General features: G+C 33.2%; 1 long non-coding RNA gene across 1 annotated transcript in view; it reads left to right on the top strand.

Moving 5' to 3' along the window:
- The first annotated feature begins 1472 nt into the window (after nucleotides 1-1472).
- Nucleotides 1473-25157, top strand: part of LOC141491870 (uncharacterized) — an 80792-nt gene continuing 57107 nt past the window's right edge. Inside the window, exons 1-2 of the long non-coding RNA XR_012469794.1 lie at nucleotides 1473-1632; nucleotides 9714-9809. This is a non-coding gene — a long non-coding RNA (uncharacterized LOC141491870). The remainder of the gene's footprint in view (nucleotides 1633-9713; nucleotides 9810-25157) is intronic.

Below are 25157 nucleotides of genomic sequence, written 5' to 3'. Positions count from 1 at the left end.
TATCTCCCTCTTTTTCTCAACTTCAAGCATGCCTAACTTTTTGTTATTCACCTTATCATTAGTACTTGTTGACCCTTCTTGAGGAAAAGTTTTTAACTTGTTTACTTTGTTATATTTCATAATAAAATCCTGAGTAGTTTTAACATCCCAGAGAGCTGCATTTCATTAATCCTTTCAGTGGTATTTGATTTCTTGGTTGCCCCAAATTCTATCTTTAATTAGGAACCCCAAAAAGCCCAGTGGCAACAAGATCACAACCTAAATCTTAAAATGAAATAATATTCGTACAAAAAGAAAAAACAAATTTTGCAAGCCTGAGATAAATGCTGTTGTTAGTACTGAAGTTGGCCTAGCTTCCCCTCACTTAAATACAATTCACTTGCAAGTCAAAATATCACCCTCCTGATGTCATTGGTCCTCAATGAGAAATTAACTGGAAATAGTAGTTGCACCATAAGGATGAAAACAGTCAGTTGATGTTAGCCAGTTCCTCCTTCTTCTCCTCTTCTTTGTTCTTCCTCTTCCTCCATCTCCTCCTTTTTCTTCTGTCCCTCTTTCTATGTGGGGTGTTATACTCTTACATGTGAGAACTCTGGACGAGGAATATAATTTTTCATCCCTTATAATTTGCAAGGTATCTTGGAGTTTTGGCAGTGGAATTTTTTTGAAAATTGAGGGCAATTAACTGTTGTTTCATGCAGTTCTGTTTAATATAACTCTGAAAAAAAAGTTTTGAAAAAAGCCCTTTGTGATTCAAATAGCACTACTTGACCATGCCTAGAAATCCAAATCACTGTGTCTTTTACTGACTGGTCAATAATATGTTCCAATCCAAGACTCACTTGCACATTGCTTGCATTTGATGGCTCAAAATGAGTGAAAATATCAATTGTTTTCTGTTGTGACCAGAAACTCCAAGGGTCTTCCCCTACCAAATTAATTCTTTTAGAAAGACAAACTTAGCCTTTCTTTTGTCTCAACTTTAACCTAGCTTTTAATCACTGAATTGACTTGCTTCAGACAAAATGAGACCCAGGAAAAGACCTTAGCTTAAAAAGGCCACTATTCCCACTGCATCTTGGCCATGGCCAGTTGTTTTGATGGATGTCTTACCCCATTCTCTAATAACTCGATGATTATGGAGGAGAGAATGAGGATGATGACTTTGCTCAGGTTTGTCTCAGTTAAATCCAATTCACTTGCAAGTCAAGATGAAGAGTGGAACCAATTGAAGAAATTTTAAAATGAGATTTATAATTGGTTTTGGAAAATTGGTTTTTGGGTGTTGTAGTTTAGATTTCAAATATGAAAAAAACAAAGGTGCAAGCTCTGACCCACATGTATTTAAGGACAAAAAAGGTTTATTTAAATATTGTTGTGTTTAGTAGAAGCTAAGGGAGAGAAAGACAGAGTAAAAGGCAGTTGGAAATCATTTATCCCCTAAGAACATTAGTAAAAGTAGCAGCAGCAACAAGAGCAGTATCAACCTCATCAGCCACATCAACCACATTAGCCATATCAGGATAAGTAATAAAGAAAGGTGCAGGAGTATGAGAGTAACCTGAGGGAATCACAACTTGCCAAGAGTGGGCTGGTTTCTCAAAGAAGACAAGCAACTCATCTGAGTAGAAGGTAAGAGTAGATCTAGGTGGGAGGGCCAGTAGCTCACAGTTGAGATGAAGTATTGAGGAATATGAGGGGCAGTAGTTTAAAGACTTCCTTCAGGCTAAGGCAGAGATCCATTGTTCTATTCTTAGGGGCTTGTGCTTGCCAGAGAAGGGGAAGGTACATTGACCTTATCTCATTAACTTGGAAAATTGGATGGGGGTGTGAGTGCTTTGAGCAATGTTAAATGTAAGATACATGGTCAGTGGAGAGGGAACAGATTAATTATAAACCATATTTCTCTGTCCAATATTTTCTCTTCCTGATGTCACTGGTCCTCTTCAAGAACAAAGGAATAATAACTCCCTCCAAATGTCAATGATACTCTTCAAGAACAAAGGACAAGCAATTATTATGAACTAGCTATCTTGAACTAGAACAAACAATCTTCTATGCTAAAACTGACAAGTGATAATCAATCTTTTTGAAGTAGAGGATGTCTGGGCAGAGAGAGATATTATAATCCTTATCCTTCTTGTTTTTCTGTATGAAGAAACAAATGTTATAACACTTTCCATTTTCTGTATTTTGTCTGTATTTACAGGCAAAACCCCTATTTCCCAAGAAAGACCCCTTGTCAGTTAAAAAACCCTATTGCAAATAGGCACTGTAAAAACAGTTTTAAAACAAAAAAACCTGTTAAACCTCTCATAATTGATTCTGTGCTAGTCTAGTATGTAATCCTATCTAAGCTAATAACTCCAAGTTATCTCATCAGGAAAAGGATCAGATAAATTCCATGAAGCTAAAATATTTTGTATTAACAAAGACCCTAACTCCCAGTTAAGCTAAAGTGCCTTCACCCAAGGAGAAAAGTAATCTATAGCTCTGTACCCCTCCAGACATAGACAAGAACACAACCTTATATATCAAATATTAAGCCACTCCTTAATACCTCCCTGGTACCACCCTGACTCCACCCTTAACTTCTCCTAATTCCTACCCTACCTCCTTCCAGTTCTGTGCATAACTTCCTGAATCCTCCCACAAGAATTCTTTGAAAAAGTCTGCCTTTCTTTACTGAATTGATCAGTTGAACTGCTTTTAGCTGATTCTGTTGGGAGACCAACTGTCATCTCCTTTGTGTGACAAGTTTTCTTGCAGATTCCCTTAACCTTCATAGGAAAATTAATTGACAACTCCCTTTATGACTTTTTCACTTGCAGTAATCTTTTTAATAGAGTTGCTTTTATTATTAGATTCCTGAGTCAGAGAGTTTCTTTTAAAGAAACCCCCAACAGTTCTTAAGATCCTCTCCACCTTCAGCCCATCTCTGGATTGAGCAATATCTTGTTTAAAGTTGACACTATCATCTGAGTTAACCCATTCAGTTTTGCCTCAAGTCTATATCTGACTTTCTTCAACTTCTACCCACTACTAGTTTTGCCTTTTTGATATAGACAGAATAAGACCCAAAGACCTTTCACATGAAAGGCTTTCAAATATTTGATGTTGTCTTTATTCCTATACTAAGACTTCTCTTCCTTAGTTTCTTCTATCTACTATGGGGAGATCAGTGCTTCCTCATTTCATACACAATAGTGAGAGGAAAAAATAATAATTATTATTTGATTTGGTATTGAGAGAAGCAGGTTGAAATTTAGATGAGTAGAGAATCTCGGGTTTTAAGATAGATCTGGTGAATTGGCTTCATACATTGCCTGTTGTACTTCCTGTCTACTTGAACCAAACTGTATGTTAATAAAAGAGATGAACTGAGATAATTTACTTCCCTCCCTTCTTTTCAGGGATAGAACTACTGGGTGTGATATATTGTATATACCAAATAAGTGTGTTTTTTTTTCCTTAATGGCTTTATTTTTCTCTCTAAAAACAAATAGAGGGGTAGCTAGGTGGCAGTGGATAAAACACTGGCTCTGGAGTCAGGAGTACCTGGGTTCAAATCTGGTCTCAGACACTTAATAATTACCTAGCTGTGGCCTTGAGCAAGCCACTTAACCCCATTTGCCTTGCAAAAAAAAAGACCCTAAAGAAAACAAAAAAAACAAATATAAAAACAGAAAAAACAAACACAAATCTTTGCTTTGAGGGATGATTTAATAAATAAGGGAGAAGAAGAGGGATAATTTGGAAAAGAATGTGGTAGAAAAACAAAAGTTGTCAAAATATATTTATATTTCACATGGATATAATTAAATATATAGTATTCTACTAAAATATACTTTCAATGAATAAAGGGAAAATCAAAACTGACTGAAGCAAGTGACTAATGATATAGTAATAATATAATTCATTATTGAAGTATTTTTTTGCTTCTTAAAAAGAATAGTTATAGAATAGATATAAATATTCTTGGGCAAGTATGCTAGACAATATGGCTAGAAAAGAATTTAATTTCCATCATTCATGATGCAGTATTGAGAAATTCAACTGGATAAGATTTAAAGATAAATAAGCCCTATAACTACAAAAGAAAATCTAATAAAATATGTCTCCCAATTCAGCAAAAGAAGTATTAAGGTTGATAGAGTTGTGTTCATTGAAAATAATTAAACTGGTATATAAAAAGAGTAAAATTAGCAGAAAATAGCAAAATGGGAAAATATAAGTATTTAAGACAAAAAACCCCTCAAATGTAAAAGAAATTGGTATGTCACAGTTCTACTAAGTTTCCTCAACTACAAAGATAATAAATGTTCAAAACGTATTAAAATTTAACATCAACCTCTTTGCCACTGAGGGGACGGGAGTGGGAAGGGAGGGTGGAGGAAATTTTGTAACTTAAAAATATACATGTGCATATGGATGAAAATAAATAATTTAAAAAAAATCTTGAAAAAATTTAACTTTAAAAACTGTACACAATTTAAATATACAATTCAGGTTAATATTGTCATTACATATTAATATAATAAAATAAGGCAATGTAATTGTGACCAAGAAGAATAAGAAGTGAAATAATCTGAAATGACATTTAAAACTAATATAAGGGGAAAAACAATTACAATAGTTTCCCCATGAATATATAAGTAAACATGAAAAAGTGAATTGAAAAAGGACTCTGATGAGACAAATTTACTATATTATTTTGTGAATTTAAAATAGTCAATTTAAATATAATAATTAGTAGTAATCAAGCATAGTTGGCTTATTGATATTCCAAATTTTTAATAATACATTTAAATTTTTAAAAATATATTATTTGATGCAACTGAGACTATTCTGTGTAACAGAGAGAGGAAACTGAGTATTGAAGCATATAGAGTACTAGGCTTGAAATCAGGAAGGCTCATATTCATGAGTTCAAATTCAACCTCAGAATAGTTGCTGTATGACTCTGAGCAAGAGACTCAAGACTGCATGCAGCTTAAGTCCTCATCTGTAAATTGAACTGGAGAAGGAAATGACAATCCATTCCAGTATCTTTGCCAAGAAAGTCCAAAATGGGGTCATAAAAAGTTGAACACAACTGAAACAACTGATCAGCAATCTAATTGAGATACTTTCAGATCTGGTTTCTGTCATCCAGAATAACATTTCCCTGCCCTCTGATTTATATCATTGGCAAGTTAGAGAAGCATACATTCTGGGTCTTCTTCCTATCCATTAATTAGAATGCTTAATACCACAGGTCCAAATACTCTCTCTCTCTGAATTACATATCTCATTCATCCACCAGAATACCATGAGAAACCCTGCCAAAGGTTTGCATATATTCACATAGGTTCTGATTTGTCAAGAGATTTATTTAGTAAATTTACTTCAATTCCATAAATATTTATCAAGTGTTTTGTATATGAACTACATTGTTAGAAAGGACATTAGGTTAGTATGATGCAGTCTTAATGAAGCCATAAGGACTTTTTTATAATCAATGCTTCCTTTTCAAAACATACATAAACTATCTTTTTAAAAAAATGTTTTAAAATTTTCCAGTAATTAATCAGGAATAGATTAGCTCAGACTAGAACACAAGTGCTTTTATACTCTCTGCAGTGAACAAACTTCCTTTAGTGGAACTGCTCAGAAATATGTTTAATGGAAATGAGACTTAACATGACTGACTATTTTGAAGTAGTTCAATTATCCAATGAAGGATAGCTTCATTCTTTGCTTTTCAAAGGGTAAAGTGTTAAATCAAATTAACATAGATCATTTTTCTTCCTTAAAAACCATGAATTCATTTCAATTAATGTAGAACTTAATTCCATTTCCATGAAGAAAATGATACATTTATATAATATTGTCCAACAATTAATTCAAATATTTTAAGTAAGATCATTTACTTATTTAAAAGTCTGTTTTATAGTTTGTATAACTTCTAAATGGTCATTTCATGCATCATGAACTATTTTCACTGAAATCACTAGATACTAATGCCTTTTAGAATTTGAAAATTCTGGTAATAGATTTTAGCTTTCAATAGTACAAAATAACAACTACTAAAATGATCTATCAAATATAATATATGAGCTTCATGGTGATAGGAAATACTTCAATAGATAAGTTCCTATGAAATGTAATGTACCATAATACAATATTAATATTTGTTCTTACTTAAAACCCCTAAATTCACAATATTTTTACATTTAATTATGAGAAAGACTTTGAGTTTTTTCCTTGTTTGTTTCTGCCTGTTTTACTCCTTGGCTATCTAATACATAGCAAAATTACCTGAAACTTTCTTCTGAAGTATTTTTTCTTCATGTGTCAAAAAACTTTCTGCCAGAAAGAAAGACTAGGACCTATAAAAGTGCTTTCTTACATACATATATACATACAAATAAATTTTTTACTTAAAATTAGAGAAATTTTATGCTACTCTCTTCCAATCTTAATTAGATTAGAGATGGATAAAATTAATCCATTTACATTGCAATAGTAGGCTTAAAATAGGGAAGTGTTTGGTTTTTTAAATGTGTTTATCAGAAAATGATATTTTACATGTTATAAAAAACAAACAAAATTCCAGGACCTTCCTCTTCTCCCAAGGATAACATATTATCTAATCTTTTCAATTTAAAGCTTAAGATCCAGCACAATCTATTTCCATTAGAGATTTCCATGTTTGTTATATATTATTCTCTTTCTTGCTCTCTGTTTACTTATATTTCATTCCTTCATTTAGCACAAAGATGAAAAATCATCCTCAGTGTTTCAAAGATGTTCTCTCCTTGTTTCTGCCTCACAGTAACTCTAACTTCCTTCTCCTCACTTCCTATAAGGAACCTCTACTGGTATTCCCACATTCTAATGCTCTTCCCTACCCTGTCAGTTGTTGAGTTCTTTTTTAATTATTTATTTTAATTAAAAAGCATTCATTTTCTTATTTTGTATTGCTCTCTTTACATATTATTTACTTTTAACTAGGCATTATTAAGCCAACAAGGAGGAATTAAGTACTTATTTCTCCCATACACTTTGATACTAATAGTCTCCGCCCTCTAGTAGTTTACATTTTAATAGGCAAAGACAATAGATAAAAATGACCTAGGGGACTATGGAGGAACTCTTCCAGGAAGGTGGGGAATCTAGAGGAAGAATGATGGATAGTTTGAATGTTTCCTCATAATGGAGGTTGGAGAAGAGCTCACTAAAGGGAGAAGGGCTCAAAGGGGCACCAGGGAAGACAATTAAGGTAGAGCAATGAAATTAGGAGAAGCAAATTTAGTGTTAGCTCCTTATAGGAAGGGAACTATTATTTCCCCAATTTTATTTATCTTTTTGCCTAGCACAGTGACTGTTATATAGTTGGTATTTAAATTGTTTATTGAATGAATAGATGAGCTAATAAATTCAGGAAAAAGATAATCTATTTTTTCACTTTCTTAATGTGCATGGTCAATCTGAGGTCAAAAAGTGCCATTTGGTTTGTAAGATCAAATAATATATAAAGCTTAAATCATTTACCATTTTGGAAGTTTAAAACTTTAAAATACAATAATAAACTTTAAATACAATAAAACTTTATTTAAAACTTTAAAACTTTAAAATACAATAATAAATCAGCTTATCATTACTGGGTCAGGTTTGTTTGTTTTCCTCTTTGTAAGAATGGAGGTTGTATATGATAATTACAAACCATTTTCTTTTGAGAAATGTCATACAGAATCATTCAGAATGTAACAAATGGAAATGAGGCAAAATCATTATTAAAATTAAAGCTTTCCAAATTTATTCAGTAATATGCAGAAGAATTGAAACCTGGAAATAGAAACTAATTAAATTCGGAACTGCTGTAGTAGACGATGAGGGGAAAAAAGAGCAAGCAATTCAGAGAATAATAGCAATGGAAGTTAAGGGAAAAGAATTAAGAAAATGAACCTATAAAAATGGTATTTAAGTGATAATTATTGATTAGTTATAATACTGAATTATTCACTTGGCCTATCTCAATATGACAAAACATCACTTCATTTTAAGGGAAAAAATCCATTTTTTTAGGCAGGTTTCTATTTCCTATTAATGTCCGAGACTGCTTCAGGAATATTAAGGGAATAAGCTTTATGGAACAATCTATTCATTGCATTTGGGGAAGTGACAATGGCAAGTACAAGAAGATCTAACATGCTTCTTTGTGGTCGAAACTTACTTGTGCTCTCTGGTTATATAGGACTCTGACAATTGCTTTTAATCCTCTGCAGAAAGAAGGCAAGGAAATGAGTACTAAAAATCAAATGAAAGACAAAGAGACAGAGCATAACAGACAGATATACACAAACACTGATACAGACATAGAAGACAACTGTATTTTAGTAAAATTAAAAGTGATCTAAGTTCATCTTCATCAAACCTATTTAGTACCAGGTACTAAATTCTGGTGGCCTGTATCATCCCCTCTTATAGAACACCATATTGGCCTTTCCTACCATCCATGGCCCTACATGTCTAGTCATCTTCTTATTATCTTAGAGAAATGACTTATAGAAAATCAAATAAACTTGAAATCTGTAACTCACACAAAGCTATCCATGAGTCAAAATAGGTCAAATATTACTTTAAGAAACAGGGTAGCACAGTGAATAGACACTTGGCCTGGAGTTAAGAAAACTTGAGTTCAAAATCAGGTTCAGATACTAACTGTTTGACCCAGACAAGTTCTTTAATTTTGAATTTTTGTTCTCAAAAGTTTATAATATAATAGATTATAATCTCTATGTATAGAGATTAACATATACATTAATAAGCAATAATCACTTCTGGAAAAAATCTATATTACATATAGATTATATATAAGGCAATATATAATCTTATACATAAAAATGATCTGAAGATCAAAGTTGAGGGACTACCATTATATGGAGGGCAAGAGTCTCAAGGAAGAAGAATGGCTAGACTTTCTCAGCTGTAAAATGAGGATGATAATGACACTTGGCTATTAGGTTTCATGAGAGACTCACATGAGATAATAATTCAAAGTACTTAGCACAGTGACTAACATACAGTAAGTAACTATTGCTACTATTACTTCTCAAGTAATATATTTCCATTTTTAAATAGAATTTTATATGCTTATTGGAAAGATTTTCTTCACCTTTTGAGACCTCCTTTACTAAACAGGTAGGTAGTCTCAGGATTAATTGAGGAAAGTTAGAAATTAGGGCAATCCACTAACAAAGTAAATAAAATTTTCATTTCTTTCTTGACTGTCTTCAGTTTCAATCCTTTTGCTAACTATACATCCTTTGAATCTTGACCTCTGTCTGTGAAACTAAGCAATAGCTCCTCACAATTGCTTCCTTGTTTCCAGGATTGATAACTGTTGACCAAGTCTATTGACCAAAGATTTAGTGCTGTAATGATATTTCTATTTGATTGAATTGAAATCTTAAGACAAATATTTGTCTGTTGATGGATTTCCTTTCCCTAAAGGTCCTAAAGTATATTAATAATGAGGTAGTGGTGAAACAACAATATCTCTAACATTTTAAGTTTATACATATAGTCAACTCGTGATTATCAAAATTAATTAATAGAATTATTAATGAAGAGACCAAAATGTTAAATGAATTTTTTTTAAATCAGTTTTTCTTTGGCTTGGAAGACATTTTTATTTTTCTCTCTTTGTTTTTATTTTTTTTTTGTAGTTGTTTCTTTCGGCATCTTTTCCATTACAGACCAAGTAATTTATTATTAGTGAAACTGAAAGGAGAGAAAAGCATTGAGAAGAAGGTGAACAGTGGGTGAGTTAATCTAAGATAATTCATAGAATCACAGAATTTCAGTTCAAAAGCACCTCAGAGGTCATTGACTCTAACATATTCATTAATAAGCAATGATCTCTTTTTTAGTAAACTAAATAAATATTCATTCTGTTTCTGTCTAAGAAAAAAAACCCTATAATAGAGGAGACCAGCACTTTTCAAAGTAGCTCATTCCACATTTGCATAGTCCTAATCAGGGACATTGTGGTAAATGTTTAAACAGCTGGAAATCAGAGAGAAAATATACTGTGAAACATTTTTCAATTTAAACTGAATAACATTTTCTCTATCATTTTCTTAAGTCTAGATAATTAATGCAACAGTAAATTTGACCATTACTGAAAGTGTAAATACTCCCACTGAAAATTCATGGTTGTCGCTAGTATTTATCTGACCTAGCTCTAGCACATCCCCTAGGTCTAATTGCTTGAAATCTTATTTCATACTCCATGTTGCCTCTTCAAAATGAACATACCTTCTGAACCAAATCAGTACAAGTCCCCCTTCTATATGATAGTCCTTAAGGTAGTCAAATAACAAGTTATCATGCATGCACCCTTCCTTTTTCCTTATTTCCTAGTTTCTCACCTGACAAAAAAATCTCTAGTTTTAGAATTAAGGACAGAATTTGAATCCTGATTCTGTTACCATATAGCATTAGATAGATAAATTTGCCTCTGATTTGCCCCTTCTGCTCCATCTATTAGATAATGAGTTTGATACATCTCCTCAAAGCTGTCTTTCAGTTCTAATTTTCGGATTTTATGACAGAAAAATTTAAATTATGATAACATTACTATCATAATCACTATCATGATTATTTCTCATCTATCACTTCCATCTTCTGATGTGCATTGAAATACAACCTTTTCTTGAAAAGGTGTAGAGGTGTAGAGACTTCCTCTCAAACATTAGTTTCTTCTTCTTTTACATATAGATTCAAAAGATGTTGCCATATTCCTTGCTCCCAAAAGGAAATTTTATGCCTTACCCTGTCACCAACACCATAAACCTCTTTTCTTTTAGTTTTTAATGTTATGTCCAGATGTTTTTTGAAGTCATCTATGGATGTGCATGCTCCTCTTGTGTAATGGTATATGATGCCAAACTTCTCCAAAAAAATTACTCTGAATGCTTTTGACTCCTACCTCTTCATCTTGGTTAATTTCAAGTTTAAGCTAAAAAATGGGCTATCATATCTTAGAAACCCTAACACCAATAAGCTTTAACAAAATTGGCCCACACTATAAGAATTCCTTGTTATGGCTCTGTTTTTTAATTGTTTTGAATCCTTCTTTTAGCTTAGCATTTGACAGTTGATAATTAAGTGGAATGTATGATTTTTCATGTAATCTTCTTTCTTGGATAATTCTTTGAATTCTTATAGTTTTTGAAAGAATTAGAAATTCTGATCAATACAATGACCAAAAACAAATCTAAGAAAATCATGATGAAATATGCTATGCACTTCCAGATAAAGACTAAGATGGAGATTGAAGTAATAGTATTTTCAATAGAGACATAACATCACTGATATACTCAGCCAAAAAGGAATTTGACTTCAGTGGTCATAAGGGTATCTCAACTAGTTTATTTTGTACCTTGGTCCAATTTTTTACCTTTACTGTCCAATTGTTATCTAATATGAGTCATACTAAGCTTGTAGCAGAGGAATGTTGTAAGGTTGACAGTCATGATGGGATTATCTTTTTAGAAAGTCTATTTCATTTCCAAGACAAGAAACTCTGTCTGAGAGCAAAAAAAATTTATAGTTAGATAGGCAAACTGGGAATGAGTCTATCTCCTTTATAAAAATCATTTGAGACTCCAGTTTTGTTAATTTTGTGGGGATGGAGAACTGGAAGGAAGTCACTTTTTTACATATTTAAATTTATTTATTTATTTTCAACCATTTGTACATGCATATTTCCAAGTTACAATATTTCCCTCCCCCTCCCCTCAGCAGGGAACAATCTAGTTAGCATTTTACATATATATTTTGTTAAAAATATTAACAAATTAGTAATTTTTGGCATGAGGAATTAGGATTAAGGTAAAGGGATAAATAAGAGATAATTTGTTTTAGATTTTTGCAAGGCAAACGGGGTTAAGTGGCTTGCCCAAAGCCACACAGCTAGGTTATTATTAAATGTCTGAGACCGGATTTGAACCCAGGTACTCCTGACTCCAGGGCCAGTGCTTTATCCACTACACCACCTAGCCGCCCCATAAGAGATAATTTTTATAAAGTGTTCATCAGATTTGGAAAGGTTGTTTTTTTCCCATATGTGTTTTGTTTTGTTTTACTTTTCTTCCTCTGCTTGGGGATAATGTAGTCCATAACCAACAAATATAGTTGTCTTAGCAATCTGGATTGTCAAGGGGAGCTGCTTCCATCAAGGTTGTTTATCTCATAATGTTGTTGATGTATGCATTGTTTTCTTGGTTCTACTTCCTTCTCTGTCTGCATCAGATCCCATAAGATTCCATGTTTCTCTAGAGTCTGTCCATTTGTGATTTCTTATAGAAAAATAGTATTCTGTAGTATTCATGTACCATAACTTGTTTAACCTTTCCCCAATTGATGGGCATCCCCTCAATTTCCAATTATTCGTCACTATAAAAAGAGCTTCTAATAATATTTTGGATCATGTAGGACTTTTCCCATTTTTTTACAGTTTCTTCTGGATATAAACCTAGAATTGAAATTTCTGGGTCAAAAGGTATAAATGGATTTATTGCTCTTTGGGCATAGTTCCATATTGCTCTCCAGAAAGGTTGGATCTGTTCACAACTCCACGAGCAATGCTTGAATGTCCCAATCCTTCCCCAACCTCTCTAACATTGATCACCTTCCCTTTTTCTCATCTTGGCTAATCTAATAGGTGTGAGATGATACCTCATTGTTGTCTGGGAAGTTATTTTTAATGTGAATAATTTCTGAAGTAAAATATTCTAGATGAAGATTTTTAAATAATATTTGCTTTTACTCCAAATACAGGTAAAGCCAATTTTAAAAATTCACTAACAAAATGAATTTCAAATGTTCATTCTCCCTCCATAACCTGCTCTATGCCCAAGATAGTAAGTTATCTGATGCATATTAAACATAATCATGTAAAACATATTACCTTATTAGCCATGTTGGGAAAGGAGAAACAGATCTAATGTAAAAAAATTACAAAAAAGTTCAAATAAAGTGGGAAAATAATATGCTTTAATATGCATTTAGATTTCAGGAGTTCTTTCTCTGAAAAGGGATAGCATTTTCATCATTAGTCCTTTTGGATTATTTTGAATCATTGTATTCCTGAGAAGAATTTAAATCATTCATTGCTGATCAAAATAGAGTATTGTGGTTACTATGTATTATGCGCTCCTGGTTGTGCTCACTTTACTTTGGATCTTTTCATATAAGTCCAGTTTTTTCTGAAACTCATCTGCTCAACATTTTTTAATAATGTTTTACTTTTTCCAATTATATGTAAAAACAATTTTTAACAATAATTGTTTATGGGACAAAGTCAAGATGGTAGAATATAGGCAATGACTCACCTGAGTTCTCCAGTAAATCCCCCCAAATATCTTTGATAATGACTAAATAGATCCTTGAGTGGCAAACTCCACCCCCCCCCAAAATGGACTGAAACAATTTCCCTGTCCCAGAAAGATTAGAGGTTGGTAGGAAAGGTCTATTGCATCAGGATAAGAGAGGAGTATGATAGAGTGGAAAAATCCATAAAAAAGGTGGATTGAAATAATTTTTCTGTCCAGGATAGGTTAGAAAATGGTAGGAAAGAGCTATTGCATCAGGATAAGAGAGGAATACGGTACAGCAAAAGCACAATGGGGATTAGGTTGCTCACAAACCTTAAGGATAATGCAAGCAGTAATGGTTTCAACCCACTAAAGACAAATTAGGTCAGTAGGAAAAATATGTTGCACCTGGGAGATTGGAAAACAATCTAATTTAGTCTGTGCCAGCTCAAAATCAGGAGCATTCTTCAGAAGCCATGAAATCAGCAGCAGCAACTGCTTCTGGAACTCTCATTCCATTGACAAAAAGAGGTTTGAACAACTGGTAAGAAGGAGATTACAGGGGTCTCTTGAGAGCAAGGAACAAGAATTCTGTTGCTTTGCCCAAATTCAGGTTTGTTTTATAGTCCTGGGTGAGTGTTCGAGGACTAGGAGGAGACATCAAAGCTTCTGGCTTCAGAGGATCAGGGCCCTCCTTACAGCTCCAGAGAAAAGAGGAATGCTTATGGTCATTCTCAGACCAGATTACAGGTCAGGAGAATAGTTATAGCCTTTCATAAGACCTTGGATGAATCTAAACTTGCAGGTACCTGGGGATATCTCTGAAAACAGTATCAAAAACCCTCAGAAGTTTGTAACAATGGGCCCTCCATCCTGAAAGGAGAGCCCCACTTTCACAAAGAGATTGAAATCAAGACTGGGGAAATGAGGAAACAACAGAAGGAAAAGAAAGCTGAGCACAGAGAGTTCCTTTGGTCATATGGAAGAAAAAATATACAATCAAAGGAAGATAGAAATGTCAAAACTTCTGTGTCCAAAGACTCAGAGAATACTATGAATTGGTTTCAGGTCATGGAAGAGCTCATAAAAAGATTTTGAAAATCAATATGGGAGGTAGAGTAAAAATTAGGAAGAGAATGACAGTGATACAAGGAAATCATAAAAACTACATCAATCGCTTGGTGAAGGAAAAGTAAAAATATTCTGAAAAAAATAACATCTTAAAAACCTGTCTTGATCAAATGGAAAAAGTGATCCAAAAAGCAAAGAGGAGAAGAATTTCTTAAAAAGCAGAACTGGTAAAATGTAAAAGGAGATACAAAAACTCAATGAAAATAATAATTCCTTAAAATATATAATGGAGAAAAAGGAAACTGAATCATTGTGAGAAATAAAGAAACAAAAGCAAAGGAATTAAAAACTAGAAGAAAATGTGAAATATCTTACTGGAAAGAATAACTGACCTGGAAAACAGATCCAGAAGAGATAATTTAAAAAATATTAGACTACCTGAAAAGCCTTGATTGGAAAAAGAGCCTAAGCATCATTTTTCCAAGAAATTATCAAGGACAACTACCCTGATATTCTAGAAACAGAGGGGAAAATAAACATTGAAACAGTTCATCAATCACCTCCTGAAAGAGCTACCAAATTTGAAAACTGCCAGAAATACTATAGACAAATTTCAGAACTCCCAAGTCAAGGAGAAAATGTTAGAAGTACCCAGAAGGAAACATTGAGCCACAGAGCCACAGTCAGGATAAAACAAGATTTAGCAGTTTCTACATTAAAGGATTATAGGGCTTAGAATATGATATTCCAGAAGGCAAAGTAGCCTTGGATTACAACTGAGTATCAACTACCCAGAAAAACTGAACATCTTCTTTCAGAGGAAAAAGATGGACATTCATTGAAATAAAGAACTTTCATACTTTCCTGATGAAATAAATAGAATTGAACAGAAAATTGGCCTTCAAATACAAGACCATGGTGATCCATAAAAAAAGTAAGCAGAAAAGGCAAATCATGAGAGACCTTATAATGCTGAACTGCTAATATTCCTGCATGGGTAGATGATACTGATAACTTATAAGAAATGTCTCATTTATTTGGACAGTTAGAAGGAGCATAAATAGACAAGGCATAGATGGGAGTTGAATTTGAATATATAATATATTAAAAAGTTAGACTTAATGGGGAAGAGAAGGTGAAGTACTGGGAGAAAGAGAAAAGGGAGAGGTAGAATGGACTAAGTTATTTCACATAAAATAGACAAGAATGTGCTTTTGCAATGAAGTGGAAGGGGGGGGGGAAGGTGAGAAATAGAAATCAGCTCAGAAAGGGAAGAACATATCCACTCAAATGCATACAGAAATCTAAATTACCCTACAGGAAAGTAGGAGGGGAATGGGATGGAAGAAAGGGAGTGAGGAGGTGATATGAGAGAGGAAAGATAGTGGGAAGAGGTGAGAAACACTTTTGAGGAGATACAGAAGGAAAGGAAAGAGAATAATGGGGGGTAGATAGAATAGAATAGAGGGAAATATAGGTAGCAGTATTAGCTGTGGGGAAAAATATTAAAACAAGCTTCTCGGTAAAAGATCTCATTTCTTGAACATAGAAAACTGATTCAAATTTAGAAAAAAATATGCCATTCCTCAATTGATGAGGTTATAAATACAATCTACTTATATCATTAAAAATCTCCCAGTTCACTATTGATAGGAGAAAGGTGGGTTGGAACAATTTTGAGGTACCATGTTATACCTATTGACTAATAGGAGAGAGGGAGAAAACAACAGATGTTGGAAAAAATAAAATATAAAATAAAATAAAGACAAATAATTAAGTATAACCAACCAAAAAAAGAAAAAACAAAAGAAAAAAGTACTTGTTGTCAATCAAAGACCAGAACACAGGTCAGGAAAGGAATAAACACACCTTAAATCATACTATCTTGGAAGAACTAATAATTTATAGATATATTTAAAAATAACTTCACAAAACCCCTAAAGCTTAGGATAGGGTGTCCTCCCCTCTGGAAACCAAACCTTATTTCAATAAAGAACTAAAAGGTAAGTACAGTGTGGGGAAAATGAGCAAACAACAGAAAAAAATAATCTGACCATAGAAAGTTACTATGGTGACAAGGAAGGCCAAAACACACACCAAGAAGAAATAACAAAGCTGTATATCCAAAGTTTCTAAGAAAAAAGAAGAATTAGTTTCAGGTCATGAAAGAGCTCAAAAAGGATTTTAAGAATTAAGTAAGAGAGGAAGAGAAAGAATTGGGAAGATAAATGAAATAGATGCAAGAAAATCAAGAAAAAATTTGTCCAAAAGCTGGTAAAGAGATTAAAAAAAACTACTCAACAAAATACACTTTAAAAAATCAAACTAAGCCAAATGGTAAGAGTGATATAAAAGATCAATGAGGAAAAGAATGCATTAAAAAGCAGAACTGACCAAATGGAAAGAAGAGGCACAAAAATTAATTGAAGAAAATAATGCTTTAAAAAGGAGAATTGAGCAAATGGAAACTAGATACTTTATGAGAAAACAATAAACAATAAAACAAAACCAAAATAATAAAAAAGAGAAAACCATGTGAAATATCTCATTGGGAAAGAAATTGACCTAATAGAGGCAGGAGAGACCATTTAAAAATTATTGAACTTCCTGAATATCGTGTTCAAAAAAATAACAGTAACAGCAAAAACCTAGACATTATTTTTCAAGAAATTATCACAAATATCACCCTGATATCCTAAAACTAGAGGACAAAATCAAAATTAAAAGTATCCTTTGATCACCTCCTTAATGAGTTCCCAAAATGAAAATCCCAATTATAACCAAATTCCAGAACTCTCATTTAAAAGAGAAAATATCAAAAGCAACCTTAAAAAGGAGAACTGAGCAAATGGAAACTAACAACTTTTATGAGAGAGCAATAAACAATAAAATAAACCAAAATAATAAAACAGTGAAAGCAATGTGAAATATCTCATTGGGAAAGCAATTGTTCTGGTAAATAGAACCAGGGGAGATCATTTAAAAATTATTCAACTACCTGGAAATCATGTTAAAAAACAGCAACAGGAAGGAAAAACCTAGACTTCAAGTTTCAAGAAATTATCATAAATATCACCCTGATATTTTAAAGCCAGAGGACAAAATCAAAATTGAAAGTATTCACTGATCACCTCCTGAAAGAGCTTCCAAAATGAAAATTGCAGTTATATTATAAGCAAATTCCAGAAATCCCAGCTAAAGGAGGAAATGTCACAAACAGCCAGAAAGAAAAAAAAATCAAGTATCATAGAGCCAAAGGCAGGATAATACAAGATTTAATAATTTATACATTAAAAATCATAAGGTTTGGGATATGATTTCTAGAAAGCAAAAGATCCTATATTACAATCAAGAATAAGCTATCCAGAAAAACTGAGCTTAATCCTTCAAGGAAATGAAGAAATAAGGGACTTTCAAACTTTCCTGATGAAAACACCAGTGCTAAACAGAAGATTTGACCTCAAATACAAGACTTAAGAGAAAAATAAAAAGGTATATCAGAAAGGAAAATCATGAGTTATATAATATGGTTAAACATTTACATTTCTATATGGGAAGATGATACTGATATCAAAAGGACTTTCTCATTATTGGAGCAGTTAAAAGGAGTGTATGTGTACATTGTGTGTGTGTATACATATATATAATATATAATATAATATATTTACAAAAGACACAAGAATGATTGAATATGAAAGGACAATATTAAAAGTAAAAATAAGGGTGAGAGAGAATTGTACTGGGAAACATGAAAAAGAAGTAGATGGGCAAATGATTTCACATAAAAAGAGTCAAGAAAATTTACAGGGTAGGGGAACAGGGAAGAAGTGTGTGTGTGGGGGGGGAGTGAATAAACCTTATTCTCATCAGAACTGGCTTAAAAAAGTAATAACATAAGCACACAATTGGCTATATTTCCTTTCGGGGGTCCAGCCTCCATGGGGTCCTTGGAACCTGACAAGAGGGATAGAGTCGGCGAAATGAGTTGAGTCAACACAGGGATTAAAGGCAGGAGCAGCTTGACAGTCTGCTGCTCAGATTTATTTTTATAGTCCCAGAATCATGCATGCATCAAGCAAGCAAGCTAAGATCATTTCCTTGGTTACAAAAGTGTACGATTTTCATCATCAATCATATAATTCATGTGGTTACAAGTTTGATCATGTAGTGGTTACAAGTCTGATTATCAATCATGTAGTTAATTGTTTTTTTATCCCTACTCAGACCATGATGAAGTCAACCTATCTGTTACCTAGTTTATTACATTGTATAATTGTTAATTCATTTAAAGTTATTAATTAAGCAATTCATTTAATGGAAAGTTTTTTATATTTTCTGTGTAAGTAATGTTCTTTGATACACTCCCTTTACAATCTATAGTGAGGGTCATTAAGCTTGTCCACCCATCTGTTTATTCCTTCAATAACCAATTTTCCTTTCAGCCCTTGTTGGTAGATGCCATGATTACTGTGACTTTTTTATTCTTCCCAAGAAACTAAGGCTGTTAGAGTTCATATATCTGTCACCTATACTATTCTCTCACCATATTTTTCATATATTCCTGTGTATGGTAAGGGGGGCAAAACTGTTAATTTCCCTGGAATTCTATCTGACCCATCTTGTATCTGTTTTCCCTGTATATATTTTGACATCTCCTTGGAATTCCTAGTGTTGGGTTTTCCAGAGATTTCATTATGTTGAAGCCTTTTGTATGCCTCAGGGAGAGGCAGTCCTGTTAAATTTGGACAGAATTTACAATCTGTTTTATTCAGGGAATTTCTCTGGAATTTCACTATTAGGATGAGTAAGTTTTGCAATCAATATTAGACCTATAAATATTGGTATGCATGGAATCCCTATATATATTGAAGAAGGAAATGTTATTCCACCAGGCAGTGTGACCACCTTGAGTCTTCTTGCCACGACTGTGTCAAACAGCTTAGAGACCCTGGCTCCCAACAATTTCCTATTCTACAGGAAGTAGGAGATAAAAAGGAGGATTTAGGGAAATGATAGAAGGGAAGGCAGATTTGGGGAAGGGATGATCAGAAACAAAATACTTTTGAGGAGGGAAAGTATTAAAGAAAAGAGAACAGAAAAGAGAAATGGGGAAAAGGAGATTAGGATGGAGGAAAAACAGCTAGTAATATTAACTGTGGGAAAAAATGAAAGATTTTCTGATAATGGCTTCCATTATTAAAAATCGAGAACTGAATCAAATTTATAAAAAAATTAAGAACCATTCCCAAATTGATAAATGATAAAAAGATATGATATTTTTCAGATGAAGTAATCACATAATCTTTGGCAATTTGGGAAAAATGTTCTAATTCACTACTGGAAAAATGAAAATTGAAAGAATTCTGAGGTAATTTCTAATACCTATTAGAATGATTAATAGGAGAGCAAAGGAAAATTACAAATACTGGAGAGGATGTAGCAAAAATGAAATATCAATGCTCTGTTGACAGAGTTGTGAGCTGATTTAACCACTATAAAGCAATTTGGAACTATGTTCAAAAATAGTAAAATCCCTATTAGGTTTTTATCTCAAGAGAGATTAAAAAACAAAGAAAGAAAGAAAGAAAGAAAAGAAAGAAAGACAGAAAGAAAGAAAGAAAGAAAAGAAAGAAAGAAAGAAAGAAAGAAAGAAAGAGAAAAAAAGGACCTATATATACAAAAATATTTACAGAAGTTCTTTTCTGTTGGATAAAAATTAGAAATTGAGGGAAAACACAACTGGGGAACAGCTAAAAAAATAGTGTTATGTGAGTTTGATGGAAATATTATACTGAAATAAGTGATGAGCATGATCATCTTACAACCTGAAAAAACTTACCTAAACTGATGCAAATTGAATTAAATTGTGTACAAAGTGAAATAAATTATGTACAAAGTAACAGGAGTATTGTAAGATGATTATCTGTGAATGATTTAGCTTTCCCAGCAATACAATCATTCAAGCCTAAAGAACTTAAGTTGAAAAATGCTATCCATCCCCAGAGAAAGATCTGATGATATCTATATACAGGTTAAAATGTGCTTTTTCAAAAATTTTTATTTTTTTAAAATTAATTGATTAATTTTTATTTTTGTACAAATGATGTTTTTTTATACATTACTAAAATATTCTTGTTTAAGAGTAAACATAATCCCCTTCCCCCAAAAAAATATAGACCCGCATGAGCGATAAAGTAAAGGAAAGAGAAAAAAATTAAAATTAATAACAACAATAATGATGATGTTAATAATAATAAGAACAACAATAATAATAATAGGTTTAGCCAGGTGGTGCTGTAGATGGAGCACAGGCCCTGGAGGAAGGAGCACCGGAGCCTAAATCTGGCCCCAGACACCAAACAATCACCCAGCTGTGACCCTGGGCAAGCCATCCCAACCCCATTGCCCTGAAAAACCAAAAAAAAAGACCCAAAATAAAATGATAATAATAATAATAGTAGTAGGGATGGCCAGGTGGTGTGGCAGACAGAGCACTGGACCTGTAACCAGGAACACTGGGGTCCAAATCAGGCCTCAGACACCCAACAATCACCCAGCTGTGCAACCTCAGGCACGTTGCCCAGCCCCATTTGTCCTGTAACTCCCCCCTAATAATAATAATAATTATTATTATTAACAATAATAAATGTGCTACAGTCTGTGTTCCAACACCTCCAGCTCTGTCATGGGTGGATCACATTCTTTATGATCACAAAAGCTACTTCTATATTTTTCCACCATTGCCATTGCTGATCACAACTCCCTCCATTCGTATTCCCCACTACCATATACTATATTTTCTCTCTCCTTTCACTCTGTCCCTCTTCTTAATTGTGTTGTGGGGTAGTTGAGTGGTGCAGTAGACAGATCCCTGGCCCTGGGGCCAAGAGACCCTGAGCCCACATAACATCCCTTAGGCCCAGCATCCACCCAGCCTTATGGTCCTGTACAGGTCATCCAATCCCAGCTCCTTGCAAGAAGTAAAAAAGAAAATGTGTTATATCTGATCACTCTCCCCCACGGTCCATCCTCTCCTCCATCACTCACTCTTCCCCCCTTCCCCAGTCCCCCCTTCTCTCCTTCTTACTCCAGATGTCTATACCCCATTGAGTATATATGCTGTTTCCTCTACTAAACACCTCTGATGAGAGCGAAGAGTCCCTCATTCCCCCTTGCCTTCCCCCTTGCCTTCCCCCTTCCATATCATTGCAATAGCTCATTGTGATAAAAAAATCTTATTATATGAAATATCTTAGCCTATTCCACCCCCTTTTTCTTTCTCCCTTTAAGCCATTGACTCCATTTTTACACTATGTTATATTTTCAAATTCAGCTCTCTCCCTTGCTTCATCTATAAAAGTTCCTTCTACATGTTCTATTAAATGAGAATGTGCATATGAGTATTATCAGTATCATTTTTCTATGCAGGAATACATGTAGTTCATCATCATTAAGTCCCTCATATTTTCCCCTTCTTCTCCACTCTCTATGCTTCACCTGTGTCTTGTATTTGAAGATCAAACCTTCTATTCATCTCTGGCCATTCCAACAGGAACATCTGAAATTCCCCTGGTTCATTAAAAGTCCATCTTTTTCCCTAGAAGTGGACATTCGGTTTTGCTGGGTACCTGATTTTCAGTTGCATTCTGAGCTCTTTTGCCTTCTTGAATATTATATTACAAGGCCTCTGAGATTTTAATGTAGTTGCTGCTAAGTCCTGTGCAATCCTGACTGCAGCTCCATGATATTTTAATTGTATCCTTCTGGCTGCTTGTAAAATTTTCTCTTTGACTTGGGAGTTCTGGAACATGGCTATAATATTCCTGGGGGTTGGTTTATTTTGGATCTCTTTCTCAGGGAGATGTGTGGATTCTCTCAATTTCTATTTTGCCCTCTGCTTCTAAGATATCAGGGCAATTTTCTTGTAGTAATTCTTTGAAAATGATGTCAAGGCTCTTTTCCTTATCATGACTTTCAGGTATTCCAATAATTTTTAAATTATCTTTTCTGAATCTGTTTTCTATATCCGTTGCTTTTTCAATGAGATGTTTCACATTTTCTTCTAAGTTTTCATTCTTTTGGTTTTGAAGTATTGTGTGTAGAGAATCTGGAATACAAAATTTTAAAAGTGAAGGTTAAAAATTGTTTTTATATGTAATTGGGAGAAAAAATATATGGGGTGGCTAGGTGGCGCAGTGGATAAAACACCAGCCCTGGAGTCAGGAGTACCTGGGTTCAATTCCGGTCTCAGACACTTAAAAATTACCTAGCTGTGTGGCCTTGGGCAAGCCATTTAACCCCATTTGCCTTGCAAAAACCTAAAAAAAATAAATAAATTTGAAAAACAATAATTTTTAATAAAAGTTTAGTTACATATTTTCTTTATCTTTTCCCTTTCTAATACAGTAAGTAATTTGATATAGGCTATACATGTGCAATAATGTAATACATATTTCCATATTAATTATGTTGTAAGAGTAACAGTTTGCAACAGTTTCACAGAGTGAAAATTGTATGTTTCAAGTTGCATTCATTCTGCATCAGTTGTTTCTGTGGATGTGAATGGCATTTTCTATCATGAGTCACTGGGAATTGTCTTGGATTATATTTCTGAGCAGAGCTAAGTTAATCATAGTTGATCATTGCATAATGTGACAGTTATTATGTATGATATTCTCCTGGTACTCTTCACTTCACTTTCTATCAGTTTATGTAAGTCTCTCCACAAATGTTGTGGGTTCTTTTCCCCCCTGAATTTTGCCTGCTTGACATTTCTTATAGCAGAGTAAATTTTCACTGCAATCATTTACCACAACTTGTTCAGCTAGTCCCTAATTGATGGGAATATTTTCAATGTCTAATTTTTCTTGTTAGCAAAAGAGGTGGTATAAATATTTTTGTACAAGTAAGTCCTCCTCTAGACTTCTCCTTTTTTAAAAAAAATCTCTTTGAATACCAAAATTTATGGGATATAGCCAAGGCAGTTCTCCTCATGTAAATGCTTACATGAATAAATAGAGAAAGAAGAAATCAATTAACTAAAAAAATTAGTGAAAGAACAAAATTAAAACCCCCCAATTAAATACCAAATTAGGAATTCTAAAAATTATAGGAGAAATTAATAAAATCATAAATGAAAAGGGTGAACTCACCACCAATGAGGAGGAAATTAAAATAATAATTCAGAATTATTTTGCCCAAATCTATGCTGATATATTTTATAATCTAAGTGAAATGGATGAATATTTACAAAAAAAATTGTAAGCCACACAGGTTAAAAGAGGAGGAAATTAAATACATAAAAATCCCTATCTCAGAAAAAGAAATTCAACAAGCCATCATTGAACTCCCTAAGAAACATCTCCATGGTCAGACGGATTCAGAAGTGAATTCTGTCAGTTTAAGGAACAATTGGTTCAAATTCTACATAAACTCTTTGGAAAAACAGGTGAAGATGGAACTCTGCCTAATTCTATGACACCAATATAGTGCTGATACCTAAACCAGGAAGAGTCAAAGCAGAGAAAGAAAATTATAGAACTATTTCCCTAATGAATATAGATGCAAAATTCTTAAAATCTTAGCAAAGCGATTACAGCAAGTTATTATATTATGACCCAGCAGGATTAATCCCAGGAATGCAGGGATGGTTCACTATTAGAAAAACTGTTATTATAATTAACTATATCAATAACAAACCAAAAAGAAATCATATGATTATCATAATAGATGTTGGAAAATCCATTGACAAAATACAGCATCCATTCCTACTAAAAACACAGAGAACATAGGAATAAATAGATTGTTCCTTAAAAAAAGACTAGCTATCTCTACCTGAAACCATCAACAAGCATTATTTGTAATGAGTATAAGTTAGAATCATTCCCAATAAGATCAGGGTGAAACAAGGATGACTATTATCACCACTACTATTAAATATTGTGTTAGAAATGTTATCTTAAGCAATAAGAGAAGAAAAAGAAACTGAAGGAATTAGAACTGGAAAGGAAGAGACAAAACTCTCACTCTGCAGATGGCATGCTGGTATACCTAGAAAATCCCCCCCCCAAAAAATCTAAAAATCTTCTAGAAACAATTAGCAACTTCAGCAAAGTTGCAGGATATAAAATAAACCCTCATAAATCCTCAGCATTTCTATATATTACTAGTAAGATACAGCAGCAAACTAAAAAGAGTAATACCATTTAAAGTAACTTCAAACAATGTAAAATACTTCGGAGTCTACCGTGAAGACAGACTCAGATATTCTATGAAAACAATTATGAAACACTTCTCAAACAAATAATATCAGATTTTAATTACTGGGCAAATATCAATTGCTCATGGATAGCTAATATTACAATTCTACCTAAATTAAACTTCTTATTTAAGGCCTTAGCAATCAAACTTCCAAAAAAGTTACTTTAATGAGTTAGAAAAAAAATATAAGTAAATTCACATGGAGAAACAAAAAGCCAAGAATTTCCAGGGATTTAATGAAAAAAAGTAGTTAGCCTTACCAGATCTAAAATTATTTTATAATGCATCAGTCATCAAAACTTTCTAGTACTGGTTAAGAAATAGAGTGGTGCATCAGTGCAATAGATTAGGTGCAAAAGAGCAGAAAGGATTATAGTAATCTGCTGTTTAATAAACCCAAAGAGACCAGCTTTGGGGCTAAAACCTCTCTCTTCAATAAAAACTGTTGGGAAAATTGTA

Source organism: Macrotis lagotis, chromosome 6, assembly GCF_037893015.1.
Source record: "Macrotis lagotis isolate mMagLag1 chromosome 6, bilby.v1.9.chrom.fasta, whole genome shotgun sequence".
NCBI lineage: Eukaryota > Metazoa > Chordata > Mammalia > Peramelemorphia > Peramelidae > Macrotis > Macrotis lagotis.
This window is presented reverse-complemented; position numbering and strand designations above follow the sequence as displayed.